The sequence below is a fragment of the Protopterus annectens genome, chromosome 7.part0 (assembly GCF_019279795.1).
Source record: "Protopterus annectens isolate FY-2018-M chromosome 7.part0, PAN1.0, whole genome shotgun sequence".
Taxonomy (NCBI): domain Eukaryota; kingdom Metazoa; phylum Chordata; order Ceratodontiformes; family Protopteridae; genus Protopterus; species Protopterus annectens.
The window spans coordinates 1,824,443,633-1,824,463,098 of record NC_056739.1 but is presented as its reverse complement, the minus strand read 5'-3'; positions in this window follow the sequence as shown (position 1 = coordinate 1,824,463,098).

Below are 19,466 nucleotides of genomic sequence, written 5' to 3'. Positions count from 1 at the left end.
TTCCAAGGCATTCAACACTGTATCCCACACACTCCTTCTTAACCACCTTTCTAACCTCCATCTCTCCCTCAATTCCCTTTCTTGGTTCAAAAGTTATCTCTCAGATAGATCCCAAGCTGTGAAATGGCAAACGGGTACCTCTACCTTCCTACCTACCCCTACTAGAGTTCCACAGGGTTCTATTCTCAGACCTATGCTCTTTAATGTCTTCATCAATGATTTTCACTCTGCAATTCCTCACTCTCAAATAGTGCAATATGCAGACAAATCCACTTTAGTCTGCTCATCCTCTAGCTTTCCTGAGCCCCAGGCCAAGACCCAATTGGCCTTCACAACTACAGAGAATCGGATGCTTCAAAACCATCTCTCCCTTAATGCCAATAAATCCCATATCATTCTCGTCTCCCCCTCAAAAGCACTTCCACTTGATAAGCCCTCTTTCAAGATCACCAGCCTCTCCCACTCCTCAATAGAAGTTGTTAGTTGTGCCAAATTACTTGGTGTTACCATTGATGAACACCTGAAATTTAATACTCAAATTCAACTAAACATAAAAAAAAAAACATCAGAAGCTCGGTATGCTTTATAGAAATGCTAACTTTCTATCATTAGCTACAAGACAAACACTCGCCTCTACCTTCCTTCTACCTTCTCTATTGTATGGTGCTCCTCTTCTAACCAACCTCACAGCTTTTATCTCCTCAAAACTTGAAAGTTGCTACAACAAAATCTCCAAATTCGCTACTAACTCTACTCATTCTACACATCATTGCATCTCCCTGCATAGTATTCAATGGCTAGAACTCCCTAATCATCTTGACTATCTCCAACTTACTACCGCCCACAAACTAATTTTTAAACCCACTGCTTGTCCTGCACTATCTAATATTTTGCCTTTCTACACTCCTCTCAGGCCCCTAAGATCAGGCCACCAAAATCTTCTTTCAGTGCATAAACCTAAACGACCCCCTGGCCACCTTCTACTTTCTTATACTATAGCAAAAATATGAAACTTGCTTCCTCCCCTGCTAAGAGTCACTACAAGCCCTGAACAATTCAAATCTCTACTCCATTCTCACCTCTCCCAAAACTGGAAATGTAATTGTATACTTCCTACCTAGATTCTATTACATCTCGGTTTCAATTTTTCTCCCTCCTGCCCCTCTTCTTCCAACTCTTTCTTCAAGCTCCCCACCCTCTACTTCTTTATCTTCTTTTCCCCTGTATAAACTCTATGTATATTATTTTTATATCTTCACTTCCCCACTGCCTATATGCCTATTCTTGCACTGCATCTTTTACCATTTCCATAAGATGTATCTTTTACCACAAACATAAAATGAATCTTTGTCTAACTGTTCTTTTTATCCTCCTCCTGGCATTCTCTGCACCTCCTTTTTCCTACACTTCTCCTCTGATTTACTTCATTTGCATTTCATATCTATGTATATTTTTCTTCTATGCTAACAATACAAGTGTATAAAATGTTATTTTTACTTGTTTGTAAATTGTTTAAGTGTGCAATGTGTTTAGGAATATGGAGCTTTAAGTGTGCAATGTGTTTGTAATATGGAGCTTTTCTCCCCGGGCCTCCACTGAAAATGGGCTTTCGGGCCCAGTGGACTTCCCTGGTTATCAAACTGGAAATAAATAAATAAATAAATAAATGTCATAATATTGCACAGTGTTGTGCGGAATGCATTGAAGGTGTTCTCAGGCCATGTAGCTTTAGCAGGCCTCACTGGCTGCAACACTGCAGACCTGACGAATCATACCCACAATGTTTAACCACCACATGTCATATACCAGCACTGTATGCTGTCTTGTTTGCCACACACTACAACCTACATAGAAATATGCACATAACAACCTTCAACAACATATATATGTCCACCCTTCACAAACAGTTGCAGTATGTCCCTTGCTCTATGCACATGTACAGATGCTAATATATCTGACACAGACAGATCTCTCCGTATGTGTGTGCCATACACACACAAAGTACACACTGTTGTAAGTTTGTGTACCTCACGGCTGACCTGTTGGGCCTTGCTGCAACATGAACAGGTGTCACATGTGATCACACAGTAATATTAGAGGGTGTATATATAGCTGCAAATGCTAGGTTAGCATACTAGCCTGGTACAGCCGTTGCCAGTACTAAGCTACACGTTAATATGGCTATCATGCATTTGTTACTCTGTCACATCCATGTTTACATAACCATATGGGCTACTCCCCCAAACAGACATTGTACACACTACTGTACAGAACACAGATAACATGGATCAGATGTTTGACATTTAATGCTGAACTACATATGTCGCAGTCACATCCTACTGCACACAGCTACACACTCATTTCTCCATGCCAGTAGTTATGCAGGGCATCTGTGCATTGATACATACTGCTGCCATATATGGATGATTCAAACTATGTAGAGTACTCTTCATAAACATCTACTACATTCCAGTAAATACATTGCTGTTACATACCTTTCCTTTGTATGTGTTCGTATTTGTTGTTGTATATCTTGAATTCATTTGTCAAGGTATCTTTGTTTTTCAATATACTTTTTCTTTTCAATATATTATTTACTTTTCAATATATATATATTTTTCAATATATTTTTTATTTCAGTATACATATTTTTGAAATATATATTTTTTTCAATATATTTTTTTAATATAAGTTTTTTATTTTCACTATATTATTTTGTTTTCAATATATTCTTTTTGTTATCTTTTTTTTTCAATATATTACTTTTTCTTTCAATATATTTTCTTTGGATCCTTTTTCTTTATTTCTGCTGCAGCTGTTGTCTGCCTCTGTGTGTGTCTCTCTCTCTCTCTCTCTCCCTCTGTACCTGCAATGAAATGATTGCATGTGTGGACAGCAAGTACAGATTGCTTTTATAGGTGTCTGCACATGTGCATGTGATGGCCTCTGTACCAACTGGTGGCCACCATTTGGCAATTGCATGCAGCCTGCTGTGTGGTACTTGCAGTACTCACTGTCATAGCAACCCAGTGCTATAAACTGCTAAGTCAGGTAGGTGTAGCCCTTTCAGATTTCCAAACTGAGGATCATGCTTGTTTGCTGTGGACACCATTGTGTAAGTCAGAAGGTTGGTATACTTCTTCTAACTGTTGCTAGGGGTGTAGCCAGTGATTTGAATGTTGTACTCAGACCTGAATGTTGCCATTTCCAGTACATAGTTGACAGTGTAGAATTGTACTCACCCCTACAAATGCTAACACAAGATACATGGGAGTATGTAGTTTCTTTTCTACTTATACAATTAGCTGCCATACATATGTAGTTATTGAGATGTTTTCATTTGGCACATGAACTGTTTGGAAACTGCTATACTGTGGATATTAATGTACTCACTTCTGCACAGTTTGTGCTTTTTATTTTGTTGACATTATCACAGATGTTCATGAAAACTGGACAATTCCAGTATTGAGTATGCCTACCTACATCCTTGCTGGGCCCTGAACACACCGGTATTTTGTACGTTTGGGTGAGGATTGTCCTGCTATGATACAGTGTGGGGGTTGTAAAGTGCTGCTGTAATATTATTTACTGCTAGAATGGCTGGTTCTGTTATCACAGTCATGTAATGCAATTCCACAACAACTGCTGGTAAAGTTCCACAGAACAGGTTTTGTGTTATAGCATTCCTATCTTTCCTTTACATTCACTCATTCTGATGCATGATATATATATTTCAGCAACAACCTGCTATATACTGTGGCTTACTGGTACTTCATGCAGTTTAGTGTGTCCAAGGTCCAGAGTTCGAGACTCACAGTGGTGTTTTATTTTGCTGATGAGCAGAACAAGGGCCCTCACATGCAGATTTACTAAGGCACTTTTAAGCAGTTGTAAGAGGGTTTGCGCGATGCTTAGCAATACTTAGCTAAGCGCACACATGCGCACACTCACGCAAACCCACTAATGACTGCTTAAAAGTGCTTACTCCCACTAACCCTCGCGCTAATTTCTTTGAAAGAAAAGAAAATGGGGAGATAGGAAAGTGGTGAAAAAGGGGCACCAAGAGGGTAAGACAGTAGGAAAAACAGCTAGGGATGTGCAGGACAGGTGTAGGGAAGGTCCATAGCTGCCCATTTCTTTAACAGCAACAGCTGTGCATATGCTAGTAATTTGGAGGGAGATTTGAAACCTTCCACCCCTGGGAGAGGGGTGAGGACAACGAAGTATGTTGTACTGCCAATTGAATTTCAGTTTCTGTGTCCAGGGGACATTTGTGCAAAATGGGCAGCTATGTATGGGGCATAATTTTTTTGTGGGAGCAGATTTCCCATTTTTTTTCAGGTGAGAGTGGAATGTGGGGTAGGGGAAGTAGGTGTATTTTGGGAGGTAGGTTGGGGAGGTAAACAGACAAGACAAACAAGACGCATACAGGGGCAAAATATGACACATGGGGTGGGTGAACACCATTGACGGGGAAGGATTTTGGAAATCGCAAGGCCATGAGCCCACAGATGGCAACAGTGGAACTGAGATCCCCACCTATGGGCAGTCACTACTGCACCTTCACAGCCTGGAGGATGGCTGTGCTGGGGGCTGCATAGGAGGGGCAGGCTCACCTGTGAGTCATGCCACTCTTGCCTCGAACTGGCATAGAGGATCAGCGACTGAATGCTCAATCTCCCTACGCACCACAGCCTGGACCGTTCGGAGGGTGATAGGTGGCCCTCCTCCGGCCACGTTTGCAGGTGTGGATGAGCCCCATCCCCTGCAGCACTTCCACCCGAAGGTGGCACAGGGCCAATGGAGGAGGAGGACCCGGGCTGGGCACCGGACCTGCTGGTGCCAGGTGCCATCGCCAGCTGAGGTGGTACAGGTGGGTCCGCTGGGACCGACCTTCCCATACGTTCTGTGTTTAGGAGAATTTAATGACAATATGGGTTAGTAACAGCCAACAGCATTCCAAATTAGTTGTAACAGCATGCAGTAATATTCCCATTAACCCAACACACCAGAGTTCCAACAGTTGAACAGCAAGCATAACACATGCATATATAGAACAACAGTGGACATTCCAACAGCATGCAGGATTGATTGGTGGCAACAGGCCACCAAGATTGTGGTGTTTGAACAGGGCACATGCATTAAAGTAAATGCAGATATTTATAAACCAATTGGACATATGTCCCAACAAATGTTTTGAGATTATACATACCCATTGAGGTGTGGAATTGCATTGTTTATGCACATACAGTAGGGTGTAAAAAGATACCTCCATTAACAACTTATATGTACTTATAGTTTACACTACATTCCTATTGACTGCAGGTATATATCCCCTACATGTACTATTACACTAGGCAATGTCCATTAAGTTGTGAAATGTGTTTTGCTAGTTCCTTATATACCTAACCTGTATCTGACATACAAGCTGTCCAGGATGCAGATATTACTGCTATGTATTTATATATTTATATGTCTACATGTCTGGATGTGTTCAGGTGACATTATCAGTTATATTTTAACAGCCCCCTATATTTCTAGCAGCACACTGACATTTCTGGTGAACACAATAACAAGCTACTTATGTGCCAGATTTACCTATACATGCCAGCCTTGAAACAACAGTTGAGGACTGTATATATGCTTAACGGATACTGGCATTCCCTTCATCCACTTTCTATGGGCCTACCCAAGTGTGGGTTGACAGCGCTTAATACAACACTACTATTTCTATACTGCAGGAGTACATCAACATTTCGAAGAGAGTGACACGGACACACTACAGGAGTTATACCTTTATTAATTACATTACACACTTTTCTACTGGCTCTCTCATTTATTTGATATTACAGTGCATGCAGACTTCTTATTCAAGATATATTATACCTTCATTTATGGTTTATGACACTCTTTTTCAGGCTCTCTCACTTATTTTATATAACAATACATGCAGAGAAATAATTCAGGACTTATTATACCTTTATTAATGGGTCACAGCACTCTTTTTTAGGCTCTCTCACTTATTTTACATAACAGTACATGCAGAGAGGTTATTCAAGCCTTATTATACCTTTAATATTGGGCTACGACACTTTTTGTCAGGCTCTCTCACTTATTTTATATAACAATACATGCAGAATAATTACTAACCTGCCTGGTGGCACAGCCGTAGCAGCCTATCTGCATAGGCTTCCTGATTCGCAGCACAGACACCTGCAGCTGCGAAGTAAATGAAGTGATATTGAGACATATACCTATCCATACTATCGACTACACTAGCAATTTTTATATACTTCGTTCCATGGCTACCTACACAGTAGTGGGGCATTTTCCATCCCACGGGCCTCCTGTATCTAATGTTTCAGTTGGTCCTGCTTGTGTCTCTTCAGGTCTGCATGGAGGTGTCTGACCTGTTCACCAGTCCGAGGGACACCTGTGGCACTGGTGAGTTCATGTGCAAGATGGTACCAGGCTTCCACTTTGTATTATGTGCCCTGGAACTGGCCCTGCAGGAGTCTAGCATCATGATGATGGACGAGGAGCCAAACCATCACTTTTGACTCCTCAATGCCCCACCGTTGTGCTCAGAAGTGAGAGCCCTCTCCGACACCAGCCATTGCTGCCTGCAGGTGGGAGCTATAACCAGTTACGGCAAGTATTCCTGCCTATGGAGCTTAAATATGCCTCATTTCCTGCACTTATTTGTGATTGGCCAGATTTGAAAATTCTCAGCTGAGTGCACACCTGCTTAGCACTGGGTAAATTTTGATTAATATGTATATGTGTGTTGTTAGTCCACGAACATCAAATGCTCTCATGGCTGAGTGGTTCAGTACTGTGATTATGGTGCACACTATCCCAGGTTCGAGGCCTGTCATTGCTTTTTATTTTACTACTGGCCTGACCGGTAGGGGGTGTGGCTGTGTTTAGCCAACTTTGCTCAACTTTGCACAACGTTGCTCTACGTTTACCGATGTTGCCCAACGTTGCCCGACATTGTACTAGTTAATGCGGTGCGCAGCTTTGTGCAAACATGTTTTGTTTGTGCTAGTTGGCGCAATGCGCAGCTCCGCGCAAAGCTATTGCGCTAGTTAAAGCACTGCTAAGCTATGAGCAATTATACTTAAATATGCTTAATACTGGTAAACGTTGCTTAGCAGTGCTTCACACTGCTTAAGATACATTACATATGAATTTATCAGTATGCATGGCCATTTCACCTTCTTATATATATTTAAAATATTGTTCACTACTACATAGGCCATTTCAATGCATTTTAATAAAATTTAAAAAGTAAATGTCAGGAATTATTTTTATGCACAGATACCCTACAGAAAATGGAAAGGGGAGTGGTTGGACTTGAACCAGGAATTCCTCCTCTTTGTGCAAAGGCTCTACCACTACACTATTTCTATTTGGCTTAATTTGCATATAAGGGGTTTATTATCCTCTTCGATGTCTAAACTGCTAACTGTATCTAAGCAATGGGCACACGCGCAAATACGGGCAGCTATATCGGGAATAATAAAAAAAATTGTTTTACATTTTATTTCATTTGTACAGGGGTTTTGAATGTAGGGGAGTGTAGTGTTGGGGGTATACACATTTGAGCGGACTCGCTCATATCTGCTGACATTTGCAGATTTAGGCACTTGCAGGGGCATGGATATTTGGACTGCTTGGCAGTCTGACACACCCCCTGCACTCCTACATGCTCCGTGTTAGCCTTGGAGTTGAGTCAGTGCACCCTCATGCATATGCATGACGTGCTGATGTCATAGTCTTAGGCGGCAGTCTCCGAGTAAGATTTGGTTAGTCTTACATGGAGGATTATTGAATCCCCCTATGACTTCATATTGGCTTAGAAAAAAGAAGAACCGAGGTCCAGATCCACTCAAAAATATTGTTTATTGAGCCCTTTCATCTCTCTAATGGAAACTTCCTCAGAATGAAGTACACATAACACAACATCCCTTTTAAATAAAACATATAACAATCACCTGTACAAATAATGACATTTCTTAAAGTAAAATGCCATAAATGTAAAGGCATAATAAAAAAACATAACAAAATATCTATTCTAAAACACATAAATTGCATAAGAACGAACAAAGGAATACATAATAACTTCACATGCACATGTGAACACTCTTAAAACAGTTTGACATATTAAAACCTTCTTTATAGAAAAAATTGTTCATTCAATACTAAAACAGAACTGATGGACACAGAACTGTTTAGTCCTGGGCTCACTGTTGCATTTGTTTTAATTTGCCATTTCAGTTCTGCTAATTCCAAGAAGTCATTCAAGGGTCCCCCTCTTTCTCTTAGATTAATTTGTTCAATAACAACAAACGTAAAGCTATGTTCTTCATTGGCATTAATATGGACCGCTAATGAATTTTTTTCATCCTTCCTATTAATATCATAATAATGCTAATAAATCCTACTCCATAATGCATTTTTCATTTTGCCAGTGTAGTAACAATGACATTTTGAGCATAGATCCAAATACACCACATCTTTGCTGTTACATGACGTTTTTCCTTTTACAATATGTTTCCCATAGATAGGGATCAAAATGTCCTTCCCTTCAAGAATGTGCTGGCACTTTAAACAGTATCCACATTTTACCATACCTACACCTTTATCCGGCCCCTGTTTTTGTCTCTCCAACATGTTTTTTTTATACTACAATCTCTTTTGTATACAATGTTCAGGGCTGGTCCTACTAACTGTACCTGGTCTGCATCAGTGCTGAAGATGTTCCAATTGTGTTGAATGATATTCTTAATATTATAAAAATACTGGTTAAACTTAAAAATAGCTGATTTCCTGAAGGTATTACTACTAACCTGTCCTGCCTCCTTTTGAATACCTCCCCCTGTTCAAAGCAGGGGTATACAATGTCCACTCAACCTTTTCTTTGTAACTTCATGGAGAATGTTCCCCACATAATGCACAGGATAGCCCCTATTTTCCAGCATATCTCCCAGGATGTTCATCTGTGTGATAAACTCTTCTTGTTCGGAAATCATCCAAGCCAGTCTAACCCCCTGTCCCTTTACCAATGCCTTCTTTTGGTGTAGGGGGTAACAGCTATAAAATGTAAAAGGCTACTTGAGAATGTGGGCTTCCGGAAGATGGTGGAGTTGAACTGTCATTTGACAGGGTCTTTTTCAATGGTTATATCTAAGTAATGGACAGAAAATTCAGTAATCGAATGTGTAAATACTAAAAACTCAGTACTGTTGTCCAAATACTCTAAGAAATGGCTAATTTTCCCCTTGTCTTCAACCCAAAAAAATTATGATGTCATCAAGGAATTTGCCATAAAATGACCAGTCTTTGGCAAATGGATTGTTGAATATAAATTCCATTTCCCAGTATGCTAGTACAATGTTGGCAAAAATGGGTGTACATGCCGGCCCCATTGCCACACGTTGAACTTGTTTGAATAACTGCTTTTCAAAAGTTATAATATTAGTGTCCAGAACAATTTTCATTAATGCTCTTAGTGTAAGAATACAGTTGTGACTGAGTGTTGAATACTGGCAGAGATACTGGCAAAACCAGTCTATTACTAGTTTCATGTGGAATCATGGAAAATAGATCTTTAATGTCAATTGTCATCAAGACAAGGCTGTCTTTGTACATCTTTTTGTTGATTTTCTACAAGAAATCCCATGAATCTTTTAGTATCCAGCGGCAATTTAACAATACACCCTTTTGCTGACCATCTATGTATTTCGCTATAGGAAAAGTTTTTGATGCACGAGCATCAGCAATGGGTCTCAGTGGAGGGTCTTCTAAATCTTTATGAATCTTGGGGATCCCAAATATTGTTGGTATTTTGGGATTTCTTACAGACATAAGATGGTATTCTTCCAGTTTAATTTGATGATTCATAAGCAGCTCTTCCAATATAATGTCAACTTTGTTGTAACAAATGTTTTTTCTCATTTAAACTGATTTCCCTGTATGTATCCCCAAACAAATGGTCAAATATTTTGTTTGTATATGTTTCATAATTCATAATCACAAGACCCCACCTTTATCTGGTTTCATGACCCATATTTCCAAATTTTGACAGATGTCATCTCTGACTTACTTAGGTTGTTACCCTGTATGTTAACCCCTTTTTTAAACAGATCTCTGATGTCTTTCTCATATATTTTTTCAAAAACAGCCACAGTAGGATGTAAAGTGGGGTTAAATGTACTGGGTTTTCTTAGGCAACCTTGTCCATGCATGTTGTAATTCAACCCTTTGAAAAAGAAATCAAAATTCAACTTCCTAGTGAAAAGTTTCAGATCTATTATAGTTTGGTCAAGGGAAGCTTTCTTATCAGGTACAAAGGTTAAACCTTTTTGAAACAGTCCTGCTACCTGTTCATTAAATGCAATGTTACTGTACCTTAAAGTCTCCACCTTTGTTTTTCAAAATAACTACATTGTTGTTCTGGTCATTCACTGGAATCTGCCCCCCCCCCAGTTGCCCCTGGAATGTGCAGGGTACTGGTAGTTGTAATTGTGGGTGTAATATGTCACTTCCCTCCCCTGGTTCCTCAGTCTCTCTGACCTCCTCAGTGGGGTGTTCTCTAAAGGGCTTTGAATATTTTCCGTATTGTCACCATTACTGTTGTTAGCATCAGTCATATTGGCTGTAGTCACATTAATGTTAGCACCTGCCCTTTCCTGCCCTCTAGGTGGTAAAGGGTAGGTGCTATTCTCCCCATATTCCTTTTCATCTCTCCTAAGCTTGAGTATTTTTCTTTCTTTCATATCTATCATTGCAGTATCAATTTTCTCAAACATTTTAAAATAATCAACTTTTTTACACTCAAACAGTAAATCTCTTTTAATACTTTCATCTACAGCATTAATTTTGTTCAGTAAATCAGGCATTTTATGTTCATTGTCTCTAATGAGACATTTTAAAAGCTCACAGCCATTTTTGTTAAAAAGTTTCAAAAGCTCCAGATGTAGTAAAGAGTCTCTTACCAGGCCAGTTGGAAACTTCCACAGTCTAAGGCCCTTTGGTATTATTTCAGTCCTTATTAAGATAGTTGTTCTCCAGTTGTAATTTTCAATATTCCATGGTTAGTTCCTCAAGGTTAGCCAGTTGTTCATTCAAAGTTCCAGTATTTTCTGCTGAAACCTGTCAGAATTTATTTTTCCAGTCTTTTTCCCCTTCCAACCATTGTAGCAAACTGTTTCTGCCATTGTAAGAGGCTCCCCGCCCCTCACTTCCTGTATTTAACATCATGGGTGTTGTTGCATGCAAATCAAGTGCTCCTGATTGGCTAGAATTCACCATATGCAAATCTAGCATTCCTGATTGGCAAAGGCGTAGTGCATTTGGCTCTATGCTCAAAATGTCCTTGTTACTACATTGGCAAAATGAAAAATGCATTACGGAGTAGGATTTATCAGCATTATTATGATATTAATAGGAAGGATGAAAAATGTATTAGCAGTCTATATTAATGCCAGTGAAGAACATAACTTTAAGTTTGTTGTTATTGAACAAATTAATCTAGGAGAAAGAGGTGGACTCTTGAATGACTTCCTGAATTTAGCAGAACTGAAATGGCAAATTAAAACAAATGCAACAGTGAGCACAGGACTAAACAGTGTTGTGTCCATCAGTTCTGTTTTAAGATTGAAAGCATATTTTTTTCTATAAAGAAGGTTTTAATATGTCAAACTGTTTTTAAGAGTGTTCACATGTGCATGTGAAGTTATCCTTTGTTCGTTCTAAGCACTGTATGTATTTTAGAATAGATATTTTGTTATGCTTTTATGTTATGCCTTTACATTTATGGCATTGTTGCTTTAAGAAATGTCATTATTTGTACAGGTGATTGTTATATGCTATATTTAAAAGGGGTGATGGGTAATGTGTACTTAATTCTGAGGAAGTTTCCATTAGAGAGACAAAAGCGCTCAATAAACAATATTTTTGAGTGGATCTGGACCTCGGTTCTTCTTTTTTGTGTGGATTATTAGTTGTTGTGTCTTTAAACTTCATATTGGCTTAGGTTAGATATTTGAGTTCATCTTTGCCAAAACTTAACAAATATGTAAAAATGTGTAGAAACAGGCAACCTGATGTCCAGATAGTCAATACTAACCACAGGAAACAAAGTCCAAGTTTCTTCTTTAACGTAAAAGTATTTTATTTTTCAAAAAGACAACGTTTTCGCCGTGACCCCTGTCACAGCTTCCTCAGAAGAAGACAAGTAAAACAGCTAAACTGGTCTGTTCAAATACTCAGTTAACAGGAAGTGACAAATAATTGCACTTCCTGCACTAATTTGACTCAATAAAAATAATGAATAAAATCATGAATAATCATAAAACTCCATTGAATTATCTATAAATATTGTATGATAAAAGACAACATAAAATGTTCTTACTAGTGCATTTACATTAACATTGTAAAAATTATGCATTAAACCCACAAAATAATGTACATATAGGCATTACCTAAAGTAGCTCCTTAGTTTAAGAACACATGAAATGTTACAGTTCTCATTGAGGCCATCTAGCCTAAATGCATCTAAATTCAACTGCCATAAAAGTTCGACACACTCAAGAACTATCTGAAAGGGCCTCCCTATCGGTTAAAGGTACTTGATCAATACCCATAAAACAAAAGAGTGGTCAGGGTTACTGCTAACATGTTTTGCTAAGGCATTCTCCAAAGAGGTTTTTATGGCATAAAGGTGCTGGTATATTCTCTCTTTTAGTTTACGATTGGTTTTTCCTATGTAAAAGGAAGGGCAGGAATTACACAAAGCAATGTACACCACTGACTTTGAATCACAAGTAATCCTCTGCTTAATGTTGTATTTTTATTCCTAACTATAAAGGAATTTCCAGTTCTCATCACTTTACACATGTTGCAGCATCCACATTTAAATGAACCTCTAGGTCTTATGTGACCATAAGTGTTAGAAGTATGCTGTAAAAGTTCTTTCAAATTATTACTTCTCCTGTAAATTACATAGGGCGCTGACCTAACTTGTCAATCAAGTTAACGGAATTAATAACTAGTGGCCAGTTTTTAAGATAATGGCCCAAATTCCTGTTGAATTCAAGTTAAATTGGGTTATAAAACTTAAAGAAAAGTTTCTCTGCTGATTTAGTAAGGAATTTTGGTGTGCTAATTCATTATCATTAGTAGACCTACCTACATTAGATTGATCAAGCAGTGGTTTATACAACCCTTTTGTTCTTTTAGTGTCAACTTCATTTATAAGCCCTTCTAAAAGAGGGACAGGGTATCCGCGGTTTATAAACATACCTTTCAAAATTGGCACTCAGCTTTAAAATCGCTGTAAGTGCTACACATCCTGCCTGCACGTACCAGTTGTCCTTTGACAATAGATTTTTCTGCCTAGGTGGATGTAGACTAGTGTAGTGCAGGAAAGAGTTGCAGTACGTCTGTTTCCTGAAAATGCCAGACAAATAAATCTCTTCATCTACTTCTTTAGTTAGTCTCACGTCCAAGTAGTCTGTTTCTATTGTTGAAAACCTATAAGTAAATTTTAACCATTGTGTAGAATTGTTCAAATAGTCTACAAAAGTTTTGCTTCAACTTCATTCCCTTTAAAAGGATAAATATGTCGTCCAAAAACCTAGTGTAATATTTTATCTTCTGCATTACAGTTTCATTAGATAGTATATAAAGGTTTTCCCAAAAGGCTACAAACAGGTTAGCCACACTGGCTCCTTAAGGAGCCCATGGCTATTCCACATTTTGTAAATAGAATTTATGTTCAAAAACAAAAAGTTTGATGACAGTACTATGCTCAACAGTTCTGTTACAACGTCAATCTCCACTTGTGGTGCATTTAAGTCTTTAAGAAGCAGTTGAATCCATTCAACTGCCTCATTGTGAGGATGGATGTATATAAATCAATGACATCCACAGTCAAAAGTTACACTCAAGGTCAAACTTAATACTGTTGATATCACGTAAGAAAGACCAGGAGTCTTTGCAAATAGTAGGTATTTTCTTTACATATTTTGATAGAATACTATCTATCAATTTTGAACAGGGGTAGGTCATAGAAGACCTACCATCTATTAATGCCCTCATGGGAGGATTCTTTTGGTCTTTGTGTATCTTGGGTATTCCGAACATTACAGGCAACTTTGGCTGAATAATGTCAATATAGTTGTATGTCTCTAAGTCTATTTTGCCTGCTAGGAAAAGGTCACGGAAATACCCACGGGTACGACCTTGAACTACATTAATCTCATTAAGGGAAGAAGTAACATAGGCATCAGATGATAACACTTGCATCATTTTTTCTGTGTATTGAACGTTGTCGAACACTACCAAGCCCCCTCCTTTGTCAGGTTTCAAAAACCTGACAGTTAAAGAGCCCAGGTTTTTTAGCCATTCACGTTGTGCAAGTGAAATATTCATCTCATTCAAAGTACTACTTGATTTTTGTGTAGAAAACAGATGTCTTATATCTAATTCACACATTTGTTCAAATAGTAATAAATTTTGTTGTGTAGGAGGGTTAAAACGCTAGTCAGTTTCAATTTGTCATTAACATTTGTTGTTTCATTGTTAAAATATAATTTTAAATTTAACTTGCGTATGTAGCATTTCAGATCAATCAAAACTTTAGCTAAACTTCCATAGGTACTTGGAATAAAAGTGTATCCAAGAGCTAACAATTCAACTAAGTCAGAATCTAGTTCCAAAGATGAAAAGTTATAGATAGTAAAGTCTTTCCTTGTGTTAGTATATATAACAGGGCCTTGCAAAAAATCCCTCGGACCTGTGGGAGAAACATTGACTGTTAACGTTTCCTCCAATACACATTCCCCCCTTGTTTCTTCTGTTGATTCCCTAAAAAAACTTTATCATTAGGGAGCTCTAAAGGAACCTGCTTATTCTGGTCAGTTCTCCCTGGTCCTCTTTGGTTCTTATAATTGTAGTTAACAGCAGTGGACCCTTTTAACCTATTACTTCTTCTAACTTCCTGTCTAGGTGTATTAGTAAGGTGTTCACCATTTTCACCTTCCAACGAAATTAATTCAGCATTAACAGAAGTAGAAGGCCCATTTAAACCAACAGTATTGGACCCTGCACTTGGAATGTTCAAATGGGAATATGCTTGGTTAGAAAAATAAGCTGTTCTATCCCTTACTAAAATGATGCAAGTGTTATCATCTGATGCCTATGTTACTTCTTCCCTTAATGAGATTAATGTAGTTCAAGGTCGTACCCGTGGGTATTTCCGTGACCTTTTCCTAGCAGGCAAAATAGACTTAGAGACATACAACTATATTGACATTATTCAGCCAAAGTTGCCTGTAATGTTCGGAATACCCAAGATACACAAAGACCAAAAGAATCCTCCCATGAGGGCATTAATAGATGGTAGGTCTTCTATGACCTACCCCTGTTCAAAATTGATAGATAGTATTCTATCAAAATATGTAAAGAAAATACCTACTATTTGCAAAGACTCCTGGTCTTTCTTACGTGATATCAACAGTATTAAGTTTGACCTTGAGTGTAACTTTTGACTGTGGATGTCATTGATTTATATACATCCATCCTCATAATGAGGCAGTTGAATGGATTCAACTGCTTCTTAAAGACTTAAATGCACCACAAGTGGAGATTGACGTTGTAACAGAACTGTTGAGCATAGTACTGTCATCAAACTTTTTGTTTTTGAACATAAATTCTATTTACAAAAATGTGGAATAGCCATGGGCTCCCTTATGGAGCCAGTGTGGCTAACCTGTTTGTAGCCTTTGGGAAAACCTTTATATACTATCTAATGAAACTGTAATGCAGAAGATAAAATATTACACTAGGTTTTTGACGACATATTTATCCTTTTAAAGGGAATGAAGTTGAAGCAAAACTTTTGTAGACTATTTGAACAATTCTACACAATGGTTAAAATTTACTTATAGGTTTTCAACAATAGAAACAGACTACTTGGACGTGAGACTAACTAAAGAAGTAGATGAAGAGATTTATTTGTCTGGCATTTTCAGGAAACAGACGTACTGCAACTCTTTCCTGCACTACACTAGTCTACATCCACCTAGACAGAAAAGATCTATTGTCAAAGGACAACTGGTACGTGCAGGCAGGATGTGTAGCACTTACAGCGATTTTAAAGCTGAGTGCCAATTTTTGAAAGGTATGTTTATAAACCGTGGATATCCTGTCCCTCTTTTAGAAGGGCTTATAAATGAAGTTGACACTAAAAGAACAAAAGGGTTGTATAAACCACTGCTTGATCAATCTAATGTAGGTAGGTCTACTAATGATAATGAATTAGCACACCAAAATTCCTTACTAAATCAGCAGAGAAACTTTTCTTTAAGTTTTATAACCCAATTTAACTTGAATTCAACAGGAATTTGGGCCATTATCTTAAAAAACTGGCCACTAGTTATTAATTCCGTTAACTTGATTGACAAGTTAGGTCAGCGCGCCTATGTAATTTACAGGAGAAGTAATAATTTGAAAGAACTTTTACAGCATACTTCTAACACTTATGGTCACATAAGACCTAGAGGTTTATTTAAATGTGGATGCTGCAACATGTGTAAAGTGATGAGAACTGGAAATTCCTTTATAGTTAGGAATAAAAAATACAACATTAAGCAGAGGATTACTTGTGATTCAAAGTCAGTGGTGTACATTGCTTTGTGTAATTCCTGCCCTTCCTTTACATAGGAAAACCAATCGTAAACTAAAAGAGAGAATATACCAGCACCTTTATGCCATAAAAACCTCTTTGGAGAATGCCTTAGCAAAACATGTTAGCAGTAACCCTGACCACTCTTTTTGTTTTATGGGTTTTGATCAAGTACCTTTAACCGATAGGGAGGCCCTTTCAGATAGTTCTTGAGTGTGTCGAACTTTTATGGCAGTTGAATTTAGATGCATTTAGGCTAGATGGCCTCAATGAGAACTGTAACATTTCATGTGTTCTTAAACTAAGGAGCTACTTTAGGTAATGCCTATATGTACATTATTTTGTGGGTTTAATGCATAATTTTTACAATGTTAATGTAAATGCACTAGTAAGAACATTTTTATGTTGTCTTTTATCATACAATATTTATAGATAATTCAATGGAGTTTTATGATTATTCATGATTTTATTCATTATTTTTATTGAGTCAAATTAGTGCAGGAAGTGCAATTATTTGTCACTTCCTGTTAACTGAGTATTTGAACAGACCAGTTTAGCTGTTTTACTTGTCTTCTTCTGAGGAAGCTATGACAGGGGTCACGGCGAAAACGTTGTCTTTTTGAAAAATAAAATACTTTTACGTTAAAGAAGAAACTTGGACTTTGTTTCCTGTGGTTAGTATTGACTATCTGGACATCAGGTTGCCTGTTTCTACACATTTTTACAAGTTTGTTTGCTCATTTAAAACTTAACAAATAGGTTACCTGCCAGAAGTCTTTCTTTGTATTGGTGAGAATTACATTAGTCAGTAGAATAATTTAATATACTGTTTATTTGGTGTTTGATATAGTAACCTCTTAAATCATGTGATTAAATAGTTTTAGTTACAGACCAAGAGAGTGATTCATAACATTGTACCCCACAGAGCTTTACTAGTACGTAAAGAACAGCATAGCAAAGCCTTTTCAGATTCATCAAAAGTAATGAAGAATGGCGTAAGACCCTGTATACAGTTTCATTTCATTATGTTGCTACAATACTTAGAGTAAGGAATAGAAATGCAAATAATACGTTTCTACAAGAGATCATAATTCCCTATGTTATAGACAAATGTGCAGAGGCTACTGCCACATTATAGGACCAGAACTAGGCACAACCAGTTGGACTCTCTGTACAGGGCATAGTAAGCACCCCCTTATACTAATGTGCTGCTTAGCATTACAAAGCTGCGTAACAGTATCAGTGAATATTTCAGAGAATGACCAAAACCAGATTTTAGTAGTAGTAACTGTGTGTGTGTGTTTTTTGTGTGTGTGTGTGTGTGTGTGTGTGTGTGCACATGTGCACTTGTGTGTGTGTGTGTGTGTGTGTGTGTGTGTGTGTGTGCGTGCGTGCTGCATGCGTGTGTGTGTGTGTGTGTGTGTGTGTATGTGTGTGTGTGTGTGTGTGTGTGTGTGTGTGTGTGTGTGTGCGCGCATGTGTGTTTGTGTGCATAATGTGTGGGGTTAACATGCACACACCTACTAAGGTAGGCAAAGGTAGTGAGAGGACACGGAAATCTTGTTTATTCTTGGTGATTTGTATAGGTAGATACAGTGCTTGTCAATATCTTTAGGTATCATATTCTGTAGCATCTCTATTGCTGCAGCTATATTAAATAAAGACAGCAGCAATTAGTCATATTAGGAGCATATTCATCTAAAATATTACCATTAAATCAAAATATTGAGAGGAAGTCCATTAATGCATGGTACAGAACACATATGGTTCAAAAACTTGAATCAAAAGTTTGGAAAAAAGCCATGAAATATAATCCAAAATATTTAAAACTAAGTGGATTCTAGAGCCTAATGACATTAGACCCCTGGCCTAACTGTATTTCCTCCAATAAAGTTCAAAGATGTCTTATAAAATCAGTCATCTTCAATAGTAAATATTCTGACCTGCACTGAACAAATTAGTTTCACTTTATTGCAAATGCATCTATTGTTTCAAAATTATCTAATGCATGGTTGGAAAATTGATTTTTGTATTTCATTCAATCTAAATGCTCAGTATCTCCTGGTAAACCAACTATAGAGGCAATCAGACCAAAAAATAGGTAGAAATACTGTTATTCCATCCAACCTATAAGTAATACCTAGGCAAATATTTTCTTTCCTTATCTGATATCGTTCGCTAAAGTGTGATCATTGATACTGCCCTCAGTAACCCCTAACTTTTGATGTAGCTAAAGAAACAATCTCTGAGAAAGAACTCAGCAACAAAATCAAGCCTGCCAAGGCTAGTCATGAACTTAAGCTCACCAGTTCTACCAATGCCCATTATAAATCCCTTCAGACTACATTAGGAGGTTTGGAATACTACTGAACATTGAACTTGAGTTGACTCATAGCAATAATACCTTCTTAGCTCTTGAGATCTAGCTATTACTTCAGCAAGTACATGTCAAATGTCTCCCCCTATGTTACCTAGCTTCTCTAAGACCATCTGTCAGACACTCCTGAGGACACTTCTGAGCAAGTCCTAAAAGCACTATACGAAGTTAAAAAACAGTAGCTATAAAGGCTTGACAATGTGCTCAGATGCCTTCTAGTCAGTATGAAGCACTGTCTTACTGACTCACTCAGCCTCTCTGCCCTGTTTCTCTCATAGGCATGGAAAACAGCTGTGGTTGATCCTGGCTACAAAGGTGATCTTGCCACAAATCTTGGCAACTATAGACTGATGAGCCTTACCAGTCTTATCTGTAAGGTAATAGAGTTTGTTA